This window comes from Ictalurus punctatus, unplaced genomic scaffold (assembly GCF_001660625.3).
Source record: "Ictalurus punctatus breed USDA103 unplaced genomic scaffold, Coco_2.0 Super-Scaffold_100, whole genome shotgun sequence".
Classification (NCBI taxonomy): domain Eukaryota; kingdom Metazoa; phylum Chordata; class Actinopteri; order Siluriformes; family Ictaluridae; genus Ictalurus; species Ictalurus punctatus.
The window spans coordinates 3,009,884-3,031,562 of NW_026521086.1; the positions used below are offsets into that span (position 1 = coordinate 3,009,884).

A 21,679-nucleotide genomic window follows, 5' to 3' on the forward strand; every position below is an offset into this window, starting at 1 on the left:
CAGTGAATGAAGTAAAGAGAATTGTTTATTGAAGAAATGATGATATGATTTGTCTTGAAAAAGTCTTCAGCACTTCGACTCAAAGTGTGCTCACACCAAGGAGATTTGTGCATATAAGTCAATGTCTAATATTTTAAAAACAAAAGCAGCACAAACGATTGAGAATATTTGTGGTGAATTAGGAGCATGTGGGGAGTCTGAGAGACCTCAGAATGACCTATGAATATTCTTTTAAATATCTTCAAAATCGAAGCAGCACAAACGAAAATTTTTATGGCACAAACGGAGCACAAACGATTGAGACAATTTTGCCGACATTTTGCATTGGGTGAGGGTGGCAACTTCATGCAGGTCCAAACCCAAGTTATCAGAATAAGTTTTACTGGCCAAGTATGCTGGAGTATACAAGGAATTTGTTGCTGGTTTATACCGATCCTACAGTGCACACTTACACACACAGTTCTGGATGTAAACAAGACACCCAGTAATACAAAAGAGACCAATGACAGATACCACAGGACAGTTTACAGTGAAAACAATCTTAAAAACCACTCACAAAGAACAGTTAAGAGTAAAGTGATATTACTTTAAATGACTAAAAGCTTGTATGAGCCCTGATGAGCCTCATAAATAAGAGTTTGAGACTCTTTAGCTTTTATTCACAGGAACTGTAAGAGAATTGTTTTCCATTGTCATAAAGAGTCAATTTAAGGCAAGCTGAGGGATCCATCCTGTCATATCCATGTTTAAAACGCAATAATGGAGATTGTTTAACGTGTAAGAAGTATAAACACTACACTGAAGGAGCGAACTAGAGGAATAATAATTACTACTACTACTACTAATATTAATAATAATAATAATAATAATAATAATAATAATAATAATAATAATGCGCCTGTAGTAAATCTACGCTAATCAGAATCGTGATGTGTTTTATTCATACAACCAACAGAAGTACCTCAATTTACCTGAATGGAGCTGTCTCGCGCTGATTCTCAACGGTCATCTCGCTCGGTTTGAATGACGCACCTGCGCACTCAACCACGCCCACCAGATGACTAAATCATAGAAATGAATGGAATAGGGATATAAACAAATAGATCAATAAAGAAGATTGCACTTTGCATTCCATATTTTCTCCATCACAGTGATTGCAAATGTTATATTATATTTAGAGCTGCAACAACTAATCGATAATAATCGATTATGAAAATCGTTGGAAACGAATCTCATTTTCGATTAGTTGGTCTGCACGGTGCGTTTACTCATTACATTACTTCTGTACTGAAAACACACTTCGGAGAGTAAATATTAAAGTAGTGTCCTTAATGAAGTACTGTACACTTACACCATGTACTTACACTACGCACTACTCTACCGTCTAGTGCAATAAAGTCTAAAACCATCTAAGCCTAATCCGTTTGCAAAAGAAATCTGTGATCTTCAAAATACCTTCATTTTTATTTATCCTAAATACTGAAAACATTTGTTAAGTTGCTAGACATGACTGAATGCATTGCTGTCCAACTAAAATGAAGACAATATTATTTGTATATTGTAATATAGTACATAGAATAACACTTCCATGTAGAGACACTTAAAGACTTGTATTATATTTGAAAAGAGACATGGTCAATCGTATAACTGTACACAAGCAGTTTGTGCTTGGATCCCGATAATCACCGCTTGCGGCTATATCTGTATGTTGTCTTTCTTATAAGGTATCCTTGAGTGTTATGAAAGGCGGCAACAAATAAAATGTATTATTGCATAGTTCTCCCATCTGACCATGCAGAGTCCATCAGTGGTGTTGTCCCAGGAATAGCAGCTGGCTGTGTGTAGTGCCGTGTCACTCTTCTGCATTATAGCCCAACTACCAATGTACTTAATGCTTTTCCATGTCTGTTTTTTTTAAATGAGAGTACGCGCTGTGATACTCTCTGTCCACTGGTTCAGTTTGTTCCGACTTTAGTCCAACCCTGACACCTTCACATTCATCAGGCACTTACGTAAAGAGACGTTTTAGGCTGAGCTGGTGCTTTGGGAAATAGTATACTGGCCTGTGTGCTGTTTCTGTGAGCAAGGGGTCTCACTATTTGGAATGCTTTTGTGCAGCTGTGCCTTTCCCATTTTGACTCCTGTCCTGGAGTCAGGATCACACTGCTGGTACTGGCAGTGTCCGGCTCTTTTAAGAACTCACTTACACATGATGTGTCACTCACTGTAGGCCAATCAGCTACCCATTACCATTCTGTTTCTTTCCAACAAAAAGGGCTTTTTAATGCATTAAAACTTGTGTTGTGTTTCACTAAAAGAGAATGCTGCATCCATGGAATTGTCACTGCCATATCATGGCACATAGGATTAAAACAAATGCTTCATTTCTCCATATGTTGCTTGTAGCATTTTAAGACGTATTAAGGCACAAGTGAGTTGTAAGAGGCTGTGCTACACCTCGCACAGTCAGCAGAGGACAGCAGAAGTGCACCGCAAGAGTTGCCGTGTGGGGGAACTCAGTTACCCAGAATATTCCAGGCTGATTAACTGGGATTGCCTGCACTTGCCAGGCCGGATGCTTAATCCCAGACTTTGAGGCCACTCTTTGTCATACCTTTGTAGAGGGGAGAAAAATTGCCTGATGTGGGAACTACTGGGGAAGGGAATTTGGGTCAGAGCCACTCAAATGGCTCAATGCCAGGTGCCCCCTCAGGAAATTCTTTGAGGAGGGGGCTCACAACCTAGGTAAAATCATCTCCCACCCTCCCTGCTCCACTTTGGTTGCTCTGCTTCCTTACTCAGCTGAAGTCATTACTCCGCTGCGTGGTTGCACTGAGGACATCCCCCTACCCCTCTGCTCTGCAGAAGATACCATTACAGCTCATGGCCTCACCACTCTGTCTCTCTGCTCTGCCTCCAATGTCACTACATCACCGTGTAAGGCCTGACATTCAGTGTATTCTACGTTACACCCATACTGTTCCTCATTATATCAATATCATTCAAAAATTGACTGTTCTGTCTCAGATGAGTGATGAACTTGATTTTGAAGCTGTGTTTCCTGATGTTGGTGTTGCACTTCCACCAAAAAGTGTTAGTGAACCTAGTAATCATTTCTACATTTGAATAAGATCATGAGGCACATGGCTCTCACTTCACTTATTCTACAGGGTTCAGCAGGGATTTGGTTCAACCTACTAAAGAGTGGAGAAGCGGATACCAGAACTTTGCATGCTGAATGCCCAGTTTTTGTGGGCAGTACGTGGGGTAAATTTCCAGTAAGCACCTCTGCAGAAAATGCTTGGCGTATTTGGTTATTTTTATTAATGTACTCAATTTTACTGAAAATTGGAAACAAAATCAGTGCTCACTGATATCCAAGCAACTTCATAAATCTTTTGTAAATATTTCTTTTAGTCTTTGATTTAGTTGCCAATAAGTGGCTCTGCTGTCGGGGACAAGAGTTCAGGAGAAGGTGCACTCTGTCCAGGTCCGACTGAGACTGAAAATTGAAACTCTACCTAAAGCAAGCTGAAAAGATTTTCAGAACTAAGATATTTGGCATAGATCAAAGGGGCTGATTAGATTTGTACTATTTTTTGTAATGTGTATATGAAGAATAAAATACAGAATTGATATGAAAGATAAATATATTAGTTTACTATTTTACAATATTGTGTAATCTCTAGATAAAGGTGATTACTGCACTTCCCTGTTTACTGTTTTATCAAAGGCTTGACACAGTGGATCATGAAATATTGCTGCATAGATTAAATAGATTAAATTGGTCTATTAAATCATTTAAAAATTACTGAAGTAATCTCAGAGAGGCTATTCGGGTTAAATAAAGGCTAAATAAATAAATAAATAAATAAATAAAATGGCTCTTTCCACAGGTGATGGCTAATTCCCTGCTTTTTTTGTAATACTTGATTTAATCTCCCATCCCTTCAGTTTTCTCATCTCCGTGTAATGTACTTCTCTAATCAAATATCATTCGTTGGAATACCCCCTCTCATAAAGGGGTCTTCTACTCTCATGTTTAGTTAATCTGTCAAAGAGTTCTAGTCTGTTGTCTGCAAAAATACAACAAAATACAACAAAGATTCATTCTTCTCCCTTCCTGAATTCCTTTCTTAATATCCTTCTGGTGAATGAAAAAACTAAATCCTTTAGTCTAGGACTATTTGTGATGTACATTAATCTAACATGTTAATATCCCATCTGTGCTAACGAGTGATAATCCCAATAATACAGAACTAAAATAGAGTAAATGAGGTTGAGATCTAGACATGTATTTACAGTTCTCTAGTCTCTTTTATCCCACTCATTTTTATTCAAAACATCCTATTGAATTTGTTTTTTACTGTGTACAACAATAGTGTTTAGTTTAAAGGGTAGACATGCACGCACCCCTTTGTCCCTTATTAACTTACAACTGTACCACACTCAAAATATCACTCAGACCCTTCATACATGACATTTAAACTTTCTTCACTTTCTGTAAATCTCTCTAATCAGGAGTAATGCGTATGTGTATTTAACTAGTCTAACAAAATTTATCATCTATGAGCTTGGTTTCAATTTAATACAAATTTGTTTCCTTCGCTGAGCACCGTTTGTGAAAGGCGTAAAAAAGTTCCATTATAAATGTATCCATTTCATTTAAACTGTATTTGATCCTATAAAGTTGGTGTTAAGTCTACTCATGTCACGAACTACATTTCCCATCCTGCACTGCGGCCCACAAACATCTCTGCCATGTACTGAAAATCCCAGATCACACACCTGCATTAAATTCACAGCACAATCACAGCTACAGTATAAAGACTTTCAATTCACTCACAGATTGTGCAGTATACGCTCCATTCCTCGTGTTTGTGACCATTGCACTGTCTTATTTAAATATTGAGACTTGTGTTTCGTATACATTGTATTACATATCCATAGCACACCGTATATAATATATATTTGTATATTCAGACATTACTTTATTCTATTCAACAGTCTACGGTTCAGTAAAGAAACAAGTCTCTCAAACTACACTGCTGCAAAGAGACTGTAACTGAACTAAACTAATAAACATGTCACTGCAGTGAGACCCACATCAGCACAACAACAGGTCACATCAACAGCAAAAGAAACCACCACGTAACATGCAACACTGTCCGATCCAGACACATGTAATCCATGCATATCCTAATTCAACATCAACTATTCATCTTATTCTAATGTGAAGGACTCCACACATCTGGAATAGACAGAAAATGTGTTACAAAAAGTTTGAAAATAAGTGTAGACTAATATTACCATCAAATCTTACTAATTATTCATCACTGGACATAGGCACTGTTTAAAGAGGAATATACAGCAAATTATTCATCATTGTGCAACACAAATACCTCACGCCAAAAGAATTTACACTTACACTGCTCAACTTAGAAAAACAGCAGTTACATTATTATTATTATTATTATTATTATTATTATTATTATTATTATGTATTTATTTATTTTTTTGCTTTGAGTTCCTTGCAATCGTGACGTCAGTGACCAGTTGGCATGGCAACATCAGGGCACGTAAAGATTTATAGACACATACAGGAATCAAAGATACACAAATTTAGTGATGGTTATTCCAGCTCTTTTCAGTGAGTCAGTTCATTTGGCTCAGCAATAAACTCCCAAACGACTCTTCATTCAGTACGACTAATGGCTTTTATAATTCAGCTAAATTTAGCAATATTTGGACCCATGATTAGTATGTGTGCACATATATCACTTAACTTGTTCAGTGTAGGCTAATTATACTAACCTTTAATTGTACATCATTTTGGATTATGTTTCGCGTAAAAACTTAAATAATATAAAAACAGACATTATTACCCATGTGTATTAAATGTTTTATTTAGCTTGATCTATCCAAAACTCAAACCATTCCAAACAAACCACACTCACTACACTGCTGGAGTACAGGTAACAGCAGCGCACCCCTCACTCACGTACTCCAGTTTTAATTGAAGGTTCACATTTCAAATTCCTGTTGGAATCTTTCTGACCATGTTCATGTACAGTTTGTATAAGATTTAGTTCCACTTATTCCTACTGATTATTGTGAAATGTTTAACAGAGGTACAGTATATTTTCAATTCAATTAAATTTTATTTGTATAGCACTTTTTACAATAGACATCGTCTCAAAGCAGCTTTACAGAAATATCAACATGGTATACAGATATTAAAGGTGTGAATTTATCCCAACTGAGCAAGCCACTGAGTGGCGACGGTGGCAAGGAAAAACTCCCTAAGATGTTTTAAGAGGAAGAAACCTTGAGAGGAACCCGACTCAGAAGGGAACCCATCCTCATCTGGGTAACAACAGATATTGTGAAAAAGTTCATTATGGATTTATATGAAGTCTGTATGGCGTTAGGAGCAGCCGTAGTCCCAGCAGTCTGGAATTAGAGAAGATTTGAGCTCCATCCAGAGGCAGAAAGGATCAGGATCTCTAGTATCTCCATAAATTCGTGTGGGGCTCGGCGAAAGGAGAGAGGGAGAAAAAAGATAATTATTACTGCGAAGTAGTAGAACAGAATCTAGTCAGGGTAGGCTTGAGTAAACAAATACGTTTTAAGCTTAGACTTAAACACTGAGACTGTGATTTTGAGATGTTTACATAACCTTTGAAAATAAATTGTTGGTTTTAACTTTGCTTTCTGTTTCCATTGTAGAGTTTTAGCTTATTTATTAAATGATCTGGCAGACAGAAAATGGGAGTGAGAAACTTTTGGTAGGTTTAGTATTGAGCCATAAGTTTTAAAAAAAATAATGTTGCAGTGGCACGAAGCTCAGTAGAATTTTCTGGCATAAGTTTAATTTCCCCAAAGTTCTATGATTTTGCTGTAGCAGTGACATTGATTTGGGACATCCATCCATCCATTTTCTGTACTGCGTATCCTACACAGGGTCGTGGGGGGAGTGTGGAGCCTATCCCAAGGGACTTGGGGCACAAGACAGGGGACAGCCCTGGATAGGGTGCCAACCTGTTGCAGGGCACAATTGCACACACACTCTCACACACTCACACACTACGGATCGTTTGGAAATGCCAATCATCCTACAACACATGTCTTTGAATTGGGGAGGAAACCAGATCACCTGAAGGAAACCCCCGAAGCATCGGGAGAGCATGCAAACTCCATGCATATGATAGTTGTTGTTGTTGTTATTATTATTATTATTATTATTATTATTATTATTATTATTATTATTATTATTATGAGGATCCCGTTGTGTGCTGGAGACACTTTTCCAGCCTGTCTCTCTACCACACCTTAAAGCATCTTAACATCACAGGACAACAAATGAAAAGAACTATCAGGAACACCACAGAGGCTGCTGAGAGAGCTTCAAGAAGGCTCTGGAGGGTGATCAGCAATTTGGACATAGGCCAGGTCCAGGGAGTCTTAGGATTAAAGACCTGAAACACCCAGTGACTCCAGGTCCCATCACTAATGTGTCCAAGAGCACATTGCAAGATGTTTGAAAAAAACATAATATTAATAATAAAATTAATTAATTAATTCCATAAAAATCAGAAAAGTTGACTGGACTAGAAAAAACATGCACAATGACCATCCAAGCTGTTTTTTTTATTTTATTTTTATTTATTACATTATTTTTGCAGACCCAGCAGATACAGTCAGGTTCATAAATATTTGGACATTGGCAAAGTTATTGTTTTTAAAAATATATATTTTTACCACAGTATATTGGAGTGGAAATAAAATATCAATATTCATTCTTTCATTTCAACTCCAATATACTGTGTTCGACAGCTAAAATAATAACTTTGTCAAGTAACGAAGAGGAAACATTAGCATTGTCTGTACACCAAAAAAAAGAGAACCTCTGTTATGTTAGTATCAGGGTACTGGTATTGCACCTCCCCATAGTCCACCTCCTCTGTATTAAAGGTCATTTTAGATAGCAACTATAGAAAATATAGTAGTTTAAAAAAACAACACCCTACTACACACACGTCTCCTCATGCTGCAAGTGCACACTGGTTTTGGCCTAGTAGGGCGAGTAAGGGAAATTGAACACAGGTTATTGGGAAAAAATAAAATGTAAAGCAAGGCAATGCTCCTAAGCATACCTCCAAAGTTGTAACGAGTTGTAAAGACAACAAGGTAAATCTACTCGAGTGGCCATCAAAAACACCCTGACCTGATTCCCAAAGAAAATTTGTGGACTGAAGTGAAAAAGCATGTCTGAGCAATGAGGCCCTCAAAACAGTTCTGTCCGGAGGAATGAGCACAAATTACAGCAAATCATGAGAAGCTTGTGGAAGGCTACTCCAAGTTCAATCAATGAACAGGCAATACCACTAAACACTAACAAAGTGTATGTAATTAATAATCTGTCATGTACATATGTTTATAGTTGAATCATTTTCAGACATGGTTTGGTAATTCTAGACAACATGGTTCAGGTTAATTGGGAAAGACTGGAAATACAGTAAGTGAAGAAAGGAAAAGTGAAGGGATTTACAGGAAGAGATGCATGAAACACCTCACACCTATGGTTAAATGATGGGTTGGTGGTTAAATGATGGACTGATGGATTTTATGTGTATTAAATGGTGTTTTTATGAAACATCATAATAAGCAGGGAAATGAGGTAGACTGGGAAATATAGAAGTTGCCTACTACTTATTTGTGGAGGCGGGGTTTGGTTGAACACCAGTTTGTGAATGGAGGGCGGAGCCAGGGAAAAGTGAGTGGTAAGGATCTACACCTGTGCAGGATTTTGTAACAGGTGTTCTGTGTTTCAATGAGCAGGATAAAAGGGGGAGAGAGGGGACAGACACCACAGGAGACCCACGTGTCTAGATCTGTGCATAGTGAAATAAAATTCCTGAAAAGAGACAGAAATATTGAAGGAAAATAAAGAACTGATTTTTGAGCCTGCTTCCCATCTCCTCATTTTCAGTCCACCCGTATGCAGAGATTTTTACTTAGTGTACTGTGTTCATGTAACCATAGAGATTAAAGCTGTTTATTTTTAAATCCACATTCATACCCAATCTTTTATAGAATTCACTGTAAACAGATTATGTTAAAACACACACACAGAGTTAGAAAACGCCATTAAAATGTAAGTAGCATTTATAATTTATTTCTTGCCATACCAGCATACCATAGAATAAAAAAGTAAAATAAATTAGAAAATAAAACCAGCATGAATTCTTAAAATGTATGTACACTAAATAAAACTCCTGGTATATTCAGTATTAGGCCTATTAAGTAATGTTCTATATTTCTCAGTCCACCTTATTCCACTGCTTCTTACAATGTTTCATAAAAACACACACTGTAATGCACAGAAAATCCATCAGTGCATCATTTAAGCATGCAGCCATTATATCCTTTTACTTTTCCTCTCTCCACTTATTGTATTTTATGACTGACAATTAACCTGAGCCATGCTGTCTAGAATGACCAAACCCTCTGGTAATTTCCAAACCAAACTAATGTTCTGCCTCTTTTGTTACAGTAGCACACCTTATACAGTGCCTTGTACTGATATTATAACTAGAACACCACCATGAGAGAATTACTATTAACTTTATGACTTTAGCAACACTACAGTTCAAAAGTTTGGAGTCACTCAGAAATTGCCTTGCTTTTGAATAAAATCTGAATTTTTAAAATAACATTGATCAGAAATACAGTCATTATTATAGCTGGATTTTTAAGGGAATATCTACATAGGCATGGAAAGGCCCATTTTCACCAACCAGCAACTCCTGTGTTCCTGTGGCACATTGTGTTAGCTAATCTGATTATCATGGTAAAAAGTTCATTCATCATTAGAAAACCCTTGTGCAATGATGTTAGCACAGCTGAAAACCATTGTGCTGTTTAAGAAAGCCTTACAACTGGCCTTCTTTGGGCTACTTGAGAACCTGGAGCATCAGCATTTGTGGGTTTGATTACAGTCACAAAATGGCCAGAAAGAAACAGCTTTCTTCAGAAACTCATCAGTCTATTGTTGTTTTGAGAAATGAAGGCTGTTCCATGTCAGAAATAGACAAGAAATTGAATATATCTTACAAAGGTGTGTAGTAATCTCTTCACAGAACATGACATGAATGAAGTTGTTACTTCTATCATGCAGTTCCACTGCAGTGGCTTAGTAGGTGGCTTTGTACTCTACCTATTTGCATTAAAGGAATTAGATATCATTTTATATTAACAATATTTTCCCCTTCACATATAGAAGCCATGGATTTCTAATAATCTGACAATTATATGAGTGTACGATATTGATCCATAGAGTAGATACAAGTAAAAAGCAGATGCAGTTTGTCAACTTTGCTCATTTATTTATCATCAGTAACCACTTCATCCTGCTCAGGATTGAGGAGGATCCAGAGTTTATCCAGGATTAATGGGCAGGAGGCAAGAATATATCTTACATCAGTCCATCACAGGAGACCACGGACACACACAGACACAGAATCACAGACTCATTCACACCCTGGGGCAAGATAGCATAGGAGATCCACCAACCAGTAGGTCTATGTGTGGTGGGAGAAAACCTGGAGGAATCCTGCACAGACGCAGGGAGAAACTGCAGTTCCACATAAACAGTATCCTGAGCTCAGGATCGAATCAGGGAACATGGAGCTGTGAGGTAAACTGGTCTACATGAACCATACTCATACACAATATATGGTAAATCCACTTGGAGGAAGGAGTGGGGATGATTCATTCATTAATAATTATTAGGGCTGCAACTAACCATTATTTTCATAATCGATCAGTTGGCCGATTATTTTTTAGATTAATCGGATGGGGCGGGGCAAACTTTCAGTACCATTTCTTCTTATTTGAAATAAAATCCACAAACTGAGTGTTACTTCAGACTAAAACTTTACACAAGTGTTTGTCCAAAACAGAAAAGAACCCAATACACACACACACACCAGAATGTATATTATTAATTAGGACTGTAGTTTAATTCAGTGATTTTTGTGCAGCCATGAAAATAATGGATAAATACTATAAAATAAATATAAAATTTTGTGTTTGAATTAGACATTACAGATCTTACTCGCTCTACACTCTGTATCAGCGCGTCTACACCACGCGTGATCGCAACGCGGCCTCATTACTAACACATCACTTCCGTTATAATAAACAACAGAATTTACACTGCAAGTGTGCCAATACAGTAATGAATGACAACAGTAAGCATTTTTGTTGGGAGGTCACACCTCAATAATTTTGCGATCGTCAGTGTGCTGCAGCCCTCTGATAGGCATTTTACAATTTCTGACCTTTTTTTTTTGGCCCATTTTCCTGAATTGGAGAAGCTAATAATTATGCAAACCTTATATAGGATGTTAATCACTTTAAGGTGTAGTGTTTATATGTGGTGTTCTCCCAACAGGTTATTTTGTAGACCTTGATTTTGTTTGATAACGAGCTTTGCTTTCATTGGTTGGCTTAAAGGAGGGCGGGGTCACGAGTACTCTACTTTTTTCCCCTTCTTCGCACTCTTTTTGATTATACTGTTCTATCTGCTTTTCATGCACAAGTATGTCCCTGTACTATTAAGGGGAAAAAGTGCATGTGCAAGGAGATGTACTACAAATATAATCTAGAATATAAACTTACACACATTTTTAACCAGACAACACCACAGGCTGTCAAAATGGCTGACGTGGCCAGTTTTCTCCCTGTTGGGCAGAAGGATAGACTGTTATCGTAACCATAGTGCAAAGTGTGAATGAGCGAGCAAAAAAACACTGATAAGACCGATTTGAAAACTTTCCACGCTTGACCTTTGTTGATGTGAAACTCTCAGCCTGCTATGGTACTATTTGATGATATCTTTTCATGTGACAACACTGAAGAAATAACACTGTGCTACAATGTAAAGTGTACAGCTTGTGGAACAGTGTAAATTTGCTGTCCCCTCAAAATAACTCGACACACAGCCATTAATGTCTAAACCGCTGGCAACAAAAGTGAGTACACCCCTAAGTGAAAATGTCATTTTACAGTTCAACAAACTCTCCTCCAGCCCCCCAATGCTGAGCCGCCCACAGAAGACAACGTGGTGTAACCTGTGATACATCTCCCAGCCTGAAGAGGGAGCACTGCTCAACGCATACATGCTCTCAGTGGGGGGAGGGGAGGGACATCTGCTTTGTGACTAAGTCAAACTTTCTGTGAATATTTAACTGTTTGTCCTCATTCTCACTAATACGACTGTTTACAATATTATTCATATGAAGTTGGAAACTGTGCAGAGGTTTAATGTGTTTCTAATTGAAAGTACAAACTCTGAGACAAACTATTCATGCATTAGTGTTGCTCCAGCTTTTTAGTGTCCATCACACTTTTGTGTGAAAGCATCGCTGTGTGCACCGTTAATCCAGAGTCTGTGATTAGATTATCCACATCATGTTCAAATAAATATTTCTGTAGGAAACGCTTTAGAGCAGGGAAGCCTTACTGTGGTCCTGTAAGATTACAGTCCAGTACAGTTTGGGAATTTTCCTGAATCACACCCGATTTAAGTCTTCGGGTTATTAGGTAGGAGTGTTAGATGAGAAATCATCACACTGTGCATGATCACAGGAATTCAGGACCAGAGCCAGGCTCCCCTGATTTATAAATTAATTGTTGATGACCTTAAAGTAATTCCCAGTGAAGATTTATCATCTTTTTACAAGCATCCTTTTCACATGTAAGAAAAATAGAAATCACAGTGATTTGTACATTTGTGCTCTGCATTTCTTTCAGAGCCGTGGGACTGAATTGTTGTGTATATAGGCAGTTTTTTTGTGCTCTGAAATTGACCGGACTTTTGAGAAGATAGCTGCTCATGGTTTAATTCACTTTTAAAAAGGGACTGACAATATGAAGTGAGTGTACGTGTATCAAAAGGTGGTTGTGTTGAAGAAACCTTGTTGACCGATCTTTGCTAACTTGCTCTGTGTGTGTGTGTGTTTACTGGTACAACAGTGGTAGCAGATTTTCAGAGCCGAGCTTACAGTAATGAAGACGCTCAAGTGTACTTGTTTGGAAGATGTGGAAACTCAAGTCTTACATGTTAGCACAAACATGTCTTTTTCCTTTATTAGGGAATTTGTGATTTGTGAAATGTGCTTTGCGTGTTATTCATGTTCAACTGGTTGTATCGGTGTATCTTTATGTACACTTGTAGCAGTGTAGCTATAGTACAATAGATTTCGTTAGCAGTCATATCAATGGTCATATGAAGTGTTTGGGCTCAGATTTGTGTCTTTTTGAATCATTTACACTCTATGGCACCTTTTTACGGTTTTGCTGTATGGGCTGTGTTCCAATTGATCTGTGTTTGATCATTTCCTCCCTTCGCTCAAACATTGTGTTTGAGAAGGCCTTCTTAGTTGAACGGTTGTTTTCCTCAGCTCTGGATTTAGCTGTAGGGCCCAGAGGTTTTTGGAGTTTGAAGAGGAGGCAATAAAAGATTTGGAACACAGCCCTGTTTTCCTTTCCGGGGTTCCCCGGCTTTTTCCGTCACCAGTCACCTCCTAGCCGAGCTCAATTCTGCTGCAGTTTTTTAGCCACAAGCTGCTGGTGCTTGACTTCTGAGGCCTTATCTTGTTAAGCGGCCGCACTATGGCAAAAAGGAGAGTTCAGTATGCTGACTGTATGAGCTTCAGTTGAATGTGTATGTGGACGAACTCTTGGTAGGACAGTCCAGTATATTACAGACGAACACAGACGAAAACATCCACAAGGCTTCTACTAAATATTGTTGAATGTCCGCTCGTATGCAACTCTCCAACAATGTCCTATCGAGAGTTTCAGTCGATGTTTATAATCTCACCCAATGGGATTTTTTTACTCTGGTGTAATTTTCTTGACCATTTTAACGCAGCATCTCTGGTGTTACTTTTGTCAAAAATGTAGAACACCAGAGACGAGGCAATGACGACGTGATCTCATTCCTTCGTGTGTTTTTGCCTCAGATTCTGGCGACTGTTCAGACTCTGTTTGTAGCGAAATTTCAAATTCACAAATGCCTTGAACAACGTACATTTTCAACAATCCGTTTAAATCGACTGGTCCATTTCCGTTGCACGGTGGATTTGAAGGATGCACTGTGATCAGTGTGGCGACGTCTGGGAATCGAGTTACTGAAAAGGCCACGAGTTGGAGGGTACATTTAGTTTCTAAGGACATCTGGGCTCTTGGTGTCTTTTGGATAGGAACTGCAAAACTTTTTCTATAAGGGTGAAAACAGATGCATGCTTAGATTCTTTATCTGTAGACAGTTTATCTTGCTTACTGCATTGACATATGAAGTTTGGACGGGTTCTGTAGAAAGAGATTAACATGAAGGGGGAAAAAAACAAAACAAAAAACAAGACTGAAAGTGAATTTGTCTTGAATTGTTTTATTAATTTTTTTCCATTCGGCTGTCAAAAGCTTCTTCAACTTGGCCACAAATCTAACAAAGTCAGGTACATTGTCAAGTACTGCCCCAAAATACCTCTATGGTAGATGGATGTGCTCACTGATCACTTGTACATGTGCTCATTCATACAATTATCCAATCAGCCAATCATATGGCAACACCACAATGTACAACATCAAGCAGGATCAGATGAAGAGCTTCAGTCAATATTCACATCAAACACCAGAATGCAATCCAGTGATTTTATCTGTGGCATGGTTGTAGATTCTAAGTGGTCTGGTTTGAGTATTCCAGAAACTGCGGCTCTCCTAGGATTTCCACACACACACACACACACACACACACACACACACACACACACACACACACACACTTGTCTGAAAAACATCCGGTAAGTGGCAGTTCTCGGGGTGGAAACACGTTGTTGGCGAAAGGAGAATGGCCAGACTGGGTCAAGTTAATAGGACGGCCATGGTAACATCAAATAACCTCTCTTTACATACATGGTGAGCAGAAAAGCATCTCAGGATGCACAGCATGCCAAGCCTTGAGAACAGTAGAAAACCTCATTGATCCAAGATCCATTTTTAAGTATTAAGGATTTATAAAATGTGACACTAGGTTACTTCTCTATAGTTAAAAAAATTGCAAACAGGAATGTGTGTGTGTGTGTGTGTGTGTGTGTGTGTGTGTGTGTCCGCTTCATACTCATCCACTCCCTACTTGTGCCCGAGTGTATTCATTGAGTAAAGACAGTGTGTGCTCTTAAATGTATGTATGTGTGTGTGTGCGCGTGTGTATTTAGACGGCAGTGTGAAGTGGTGTACCACTATGTGAGGAGGGAGAAGTATGCTCTGAGGATGAGGAGATGGAGCAGGATGACGTGGCCTCTCTCTGGAGCTCCTCCACGTTCTTCACGCAAAAACAATAACACTCTCAGATTCTGATGGAGCGGCATCTACATAATCAACAAAGCACACAAACATCAGTTTCGTTCTGGGACACCGATTTTCTAAATCATTCCATTCGCTTTCTATTTATTTATGTATCATTATTAAAAGATCAGTCATCAAGCCGGTGTAACCTTAATCTTTATCGCTAGCTGCTCCTGAAGTGTTTTGGAAATCGTTTCAGCCACGTCATGTTCACTCACCGTCCACTTTATTAGGAACACCTGTACGTTCATGTAGTTTTCTAACCAGCCAATCATGAAATATACTGGAATATAGAGGAATCACAAGAAAACTCCATTTCAACACATTTTTAAAAAAAAAATCTCACAATGTTGGATTTGAGTTTGTAATGCAGTGAGCACAACCAAGGAGTGCATTTTAAAAAGAAAACTACAATGTTGTTGAAGACTGAAACCTGTACCTACAAACTAGAACTGAAAATAGAACCACTGAAGAGTCAACAGTGTCAGAGATCCTCGTGTGTCCAGTTCCACTGTGTACGGCACTTTTTATGCTTACCGACCCATTACTCCAGCTTTTGTGTTTTTTTAGCTTTGTGCTGATAGAAATGGTTTTGTTTTTTTTAAAGCAAACTTGGTGTTAAAACCCAGAAACATCTAGTAATAAAAAGTGACATTCATCATGTGTCTGAAGTGACACTGTTCAGTTATACAAGTAACTAGGTATTTTGGTATATATTGGCAACACTATTTTTGAGCATTTCCCCAGAATTTCATAGAGTGTGGTTTGCAGTATAAGCACCTGAGGTCTCATGCGTGGGTTCCAGTGCACATAATAACCCACCCAGAGCTCCAGATGTGCGAGACTGGCCAGTGGATACAGCACCTGGTTTTTACAGTCCACATAGAACGGGTTAGTGAAGTCCTCCGGCTGACTGTTAACGTAGGACCACAGTGACCGTTTTACCCTGTACTTCCTAAAAACAAAAGAGAGAGAGAGACAGAGAGAGAAGTCATAAGACACTTAGACAAATTCATTTCCATTCAGAAAAATCAGACAGGCTGGAAAGCCTCCGCCCATTAGTGGAGAAATGTGGAGCGTATCTTTTCCATTCTCTCCTGCTCACTGCTGTAGAGGAATGTACCAAACAGGCAGCTGTAGGGGCGATCCAGGATGGGGATGAGAAAAAGCTCTTTGAACTCAGTGTATAGTAAGATGCTTAAATGTGGATCTGCACAATAACGCCTGAACAGATAATCAGTCTTTGTTCAGTACGGAAATTATATTTAATTCTTACAATTAGAGTCCTCTTCAAAAGTATTGGAACATCAAGGCCAATTCACTTGCTTTTGCTGTATACTGAAGACATTTGGGTTTGAGATGAAAGACGAATATGAGACGATAGATCAGAATTTCAGCTTTCATTTCCTCATATTTACATCTAGACGTGTTACACAGCTTAAAATATGGCAGCTTTTTTGAAGCCATCCTATTCATTAACTGTTCAAAAATACTGGAACGAGTGACTGATGTTTTTTTCTTGCTGGCCAGGTGTACCTCGTTAAATGGACTTTAAAGAATGAATAGCTCTGAATGTCTTCTCTTGGTTTGAGCCCTGGGTTTCACCTGTGGAGACAGCATTTGTTGTTAAAAAGAATAAACTGACATGAAGACCAGAGAGCTGTCTATGGGAGAAAAGCAAGCCATTTTGAAGCTGCGAAAAGAGGAAAAACCGGTCTGAAATATTGCACAAACATGGGGCATAGCCAAAGAACAATTTGGAATGTCCTGGAAAAGAGAGTTAGTTCTCATTATGATCTCTTACTTTATAACATTAAAATAAAACAATAGTTCCCTCACAAGCCTCTCTTTCCCCACCCTAACTCTTGAAATGAATAAGACTTGCAATGTTACTGAGAAACTGGAAAGTGCAATGTCCTCTCTGCCGTGACACTGGAGAATACTTCCATAAAACTTCCATAAATAGATAACTTATAAATCTTAACTAGATCACAATGATCATACGTCTTTTTCTTTAAGTGACATGTTTATAATATGTTTACGATTAAGCTTAGAATATGTATTGCGTACGCCATACTAGACCTTGTGTCCGAAGCTGATCCACTCCTTCTCGATCAGTACCTGGAACTTGTGTCCGAAGCTGAATCTAACTGATATCTGATATTAAATTATTGTGAATTATCTATATTTTACACTTTATTACCCCATATCTATCTAATTATATATATATATATATATATATATATATATATATATATATATATATATATATATATATATATATATATATATATATATATGGTAAATCGTGCACATCGGAGCAACTTCATCCCGACCTTTGTCTGCATTCAGGGGTGCTAAGGAGCTCCTCGACCATGCCCATGCCCAATGTAAGTTACATTTTCACTGGTGCTGGCGCGTCTACCGAGTTTTGGGAGTTTTCAGCCATGTTTAGGTCCTTAAAAACGACAAGAATGCATGAAATAAACAATAAACACCAGAAAATCAATAGGGCCCTGCACATCCGGTGCATGCGCCCTCCGGTGGTCACCGGAAGCGCTGCACCTTCGGTGCTCTGCCCCAATAATAAACAGCAGATCCAATAGGGCTTTGCAGCAGCGGTGCTCGGGCCCTAAAAAGCAGAATAAAAGCACCAACAGAAGACACAGAAGCACAAAAGCGCAAAGGCAAGTAAGGATAATTACAGAAACGGTTACATTACAGGAGATCCCCACAATGTGATCCATGACCACAGTAACATGACAAGAAGCTTCACCTCAGACCAGTCACCAGTTGTTGTAGGAAGGTGAAAGTGGCTGCCTTAAAATATTTTTACCTCAAAGTGATTTGTAGCGCACACACACACACACACACACACACACACACACACACACACACACGGTGGAAAGGGTGTAGCAAAAATCATGCAACTATTGTGGGAAAAAGAGGGGGGAAAAACCCTGATACTTTGTACCTGATGCATCATCTTTTATAATTGTGATTAATGGTCCATTAGAGAAGAAAAAATCCATTCCATTCTTTGATTACTTATTTGGCATACGGTGAATATTCACACTTTAAGGCCATGTGGAACAATTTCCAAAATGCATTTAAATGGGGTAAATTGTGTACATTGAACCGAGAGTACTAGACATGTTTGCTAAAAGCAACACAAAGGCTTTATTCATACTGCAGGAATTTTATATTGTGTGTTTAGATTTTTTATTTTAGACAGACTGTTCAACTGCAAATTTGTTCTGGTGAATGACAGGCATTCAAAATCTTTCTGCAGAACTCTGTTGAAGATTCTGTACATCAGAGATTCATCTGAACTTCAACAAAACATTTCACATTTATAGAGTTCTGTCTACGTTCATCAAGTAATCACATTTATAAGTTTATTTATTACCTCTCCCCTCTGTTGGCTCAAATATAGCCTATTACCCAAAAACACTTAAAATTCAACATAGAAGCCAACACTCACATCTACCTCTGAGCCCAGTTGGAGATAGAAAAAAATACACCAGCCGTGAGTGAGAAGAAGCAAGGGTCCAGATTTATTGTTCCGTTCCACCACACAAGATCCACACCGATGAGAATTCTCAGAAGTGATGAGCTTAAGCTCCTGCATATCCTCCATACTGTCCTGCATATCCTACTATTCTGTTTTTTTATAGAGAGTTTCTCTATTACAATAAGATTATTAAAGTTATTCATGTGTGTGTATGAGAGCGAGAGAGTGTGTGTGTATGTTGTGTCTACTTGCCCGCCCTTGACTGTACGAGCGTGTGTGTGTGTGTGTGTATTAGCACTCCTCAGCTCAGCTCGTATACCTCTTTTTGACTTTTTTGACTACTACTGCTCTTAAAGATCTTTAAAGTGTAATTCCAATTTGTCAATGTCCGCCTAATCCCGCTTCTATGTGTCTAGGTGCCCATCTTTTCTTCTTCTCCCCTTTGCTGGATGCTAGGTCTCCCTTATGTTTATTTTATGACATTTTTTATCCACAACACCTCCGTGATGGATATTTACACCCCCCGTTGCCTCAGCAGAGGAAAAACCATCATTGAGGACAGCTCTCACCCTGGCTCTGATCTGCTGCCCTCAGGGAGACGTTACAGGTGCATCAGAACAAGGACTAATAGATTCAAGAATAGTTTTTCCCCCAAAAGCTATAATCATTCTAAACACACATGTACTGATTTCACAGTATAGGTATATAGTGTCTCAGAACTGTGCATTTTATAGTACCTACCACTTAACCATAGTTAAGAGCCAAATCTCCACCATTCTGAAAGCATAAAGTACGTATTCATGTGTAAACAAACGTGTTTTATCTATGGAAAATAAATGAACATTAGAACAGATTTACTTGTCTCTGACTGAACAAAGCAGGCCATATTAAACTGGGTTAAATATACAAATCCACACAGTTCACCAGTCCAATAGAATCTGTACAACATGTTAGCAATACTTCTGCTCTGTTTAGACCCAGAAAATATAAAATACTTACTTTAGTATGAAATTTCTGTCGAGTGTCTACCATGGGGTCGGGATTTACGGTCTGTGAACACGTGCTGATTACACGTGCAGGAAAAGCAACCCACACGTGCAACCCTGACCGAGTGAGAACGACTCAAACGATTCAAGAAGAGGATTCTGAATCGGTTCATTTAAAGAATCATTACCAAAGCGCTTATCCGATTTCAATGGTTTGATAACAACAGCCCGTCTTACAGAGTGCTGCAGGAATGAGTCGTGAAACCCAGAAACGATTCAGCGTATTAGCACTTCCGTCAATGGGGTTTTGGGTTAAATGCCGGAAATAAGGTCTGTGGTGAACACAAGCTCAAGATGTTTTCACGTTTATCTCGACACACAGCCTAGTGAGAGACTTTTTATTATTTTAAGGTACATTTCCTGAAGAAAATGTGAGTGGTGCGTGCCGTGGCAAAATTCAGATCGGGTGCCAATACTTTTGAGAACTGCCCGTGAAGGGCGTCAATAGTTTTGAGAGCTGGACGCATAGGGCACCAATAGATTTGACAGCCGGACGCATAGGGCGCCAACAGATTTGAGAGCTGGCCACGTAGGGCGCCAAAAGATTTGAGAGGCGGACGCGCAGGGCGCCAATACTTTTGAGAGGCGGAGATCTAAAAATAGTAGTGACACACAAGCTTGGTCGCAGTCGTGTTGATTAAGGAAAGCTACAAGGTTACAGATGTGAGGTTCTGACCTTTACGGTACAGTGAGGATGAGCAGAACATCTACACAGCATGGAACTGTGAATAGACTCAGTGTCTGTGGACTCGTGTACACACAGTTTGGTGAGATTATGCTACAGGAACAGTCAAAATACACCATGGCCTTGAATGTTTTGGCCCTGTCGTAAACACTGAACAATCACAACTACTCTGTTGAGAGCGAGAAATGACGTCACAGAGTGGTGCGTGTTGACGTCCATTTTATATAGTTACTGTTTCTGATAGAAAATCGATCTCCCTCGCGCTCTCAATACTGCACTGTAACAGTGTGGGACAGAGACCCAAACAGCAAGGTGAAAATGATCTCTCTGCAAAACATGTGTAAAAGTCGTTTAAACAGATTACACAGGGTCTCTTTCTCCTGCAAGGGGTATGTCAACTTCCGACCACAACTATATACCCACCCAGCTACCAACACGCACGCACACACGCGTGCACACACTAATTCAGCCACTTAAAAACAGCAAGGACTTTTATAAACAATTAAAAATAGACTATAATATGAACATTTTAACAAATTAATAAATAGCGCAAAAAACACACCAGTTAAAACACTGTAAATACCCTCCTTTATCAAAAGTCTGCTCTTGCGCCCACACTCTCGATCTGATGCCAGCTGGAGCCGCCTCTTCATGGACCCCTCGACCTCCATCTCTGCAGCTTTAGCCGTGAAGAGGTTTCTATGAACTGCAGCTTTGGAATAAAGCAACACATATCGTACAGTCATTATGAATCTTAAGCATTAATTACACTTATACCACGGTCAGTGTGAATACTGGATTCTGATTGGCTGGAAGGTGTGCATTATACAGTGAGGGAAAAAAGTATTTGTTCCCCTGCTGATTTTGTACGTTTGCCCACTAACAAAGAAATGATCAGTCTATAATTTTAATGGTAGTTGTATTTGAACAGTGAGAGACAGAATAACAACAAAAAAAATCCAGAAAAACGCATGTCAAAAATTAAAAAATAAAAGACACCTGGGAGCCAGAAATCTT

General features: G+C 38.8%; 1 long non-coding RNA gene across 13 annotated transcripts in view; it reads right to left on the reverse strand.

The window, feature by feature from the left end:
- Positions 1-977: 977 nt before the first annotated feature.
- The window catches only part of LOC128629751 (uncharacterized), a 31,349-nt gene continuing 10,647 nt past the window's right edge, over positions 978-21,679 (reverse strand). For 3 of the 13 annotated variants that reach the window (XR_008394116.1, XR_008394112.1, XR_008394122.1), the window contains 5 exons: positions 17,754-21,374; positions 16,954-17,574; positions 16,198-16,755; positions 15,567-15,700; positions 14,797-15,440 (listed from right to left, as the gene is read on the reverse strand). This is a non-coding gene — a long non-coding RNA (uncharacterized LOC128629751). The other 10 variants (XR_008394123.1, XR_008394121.1, XR_008394124.1 and 7 more) reach the window with 10 other exon arrangements.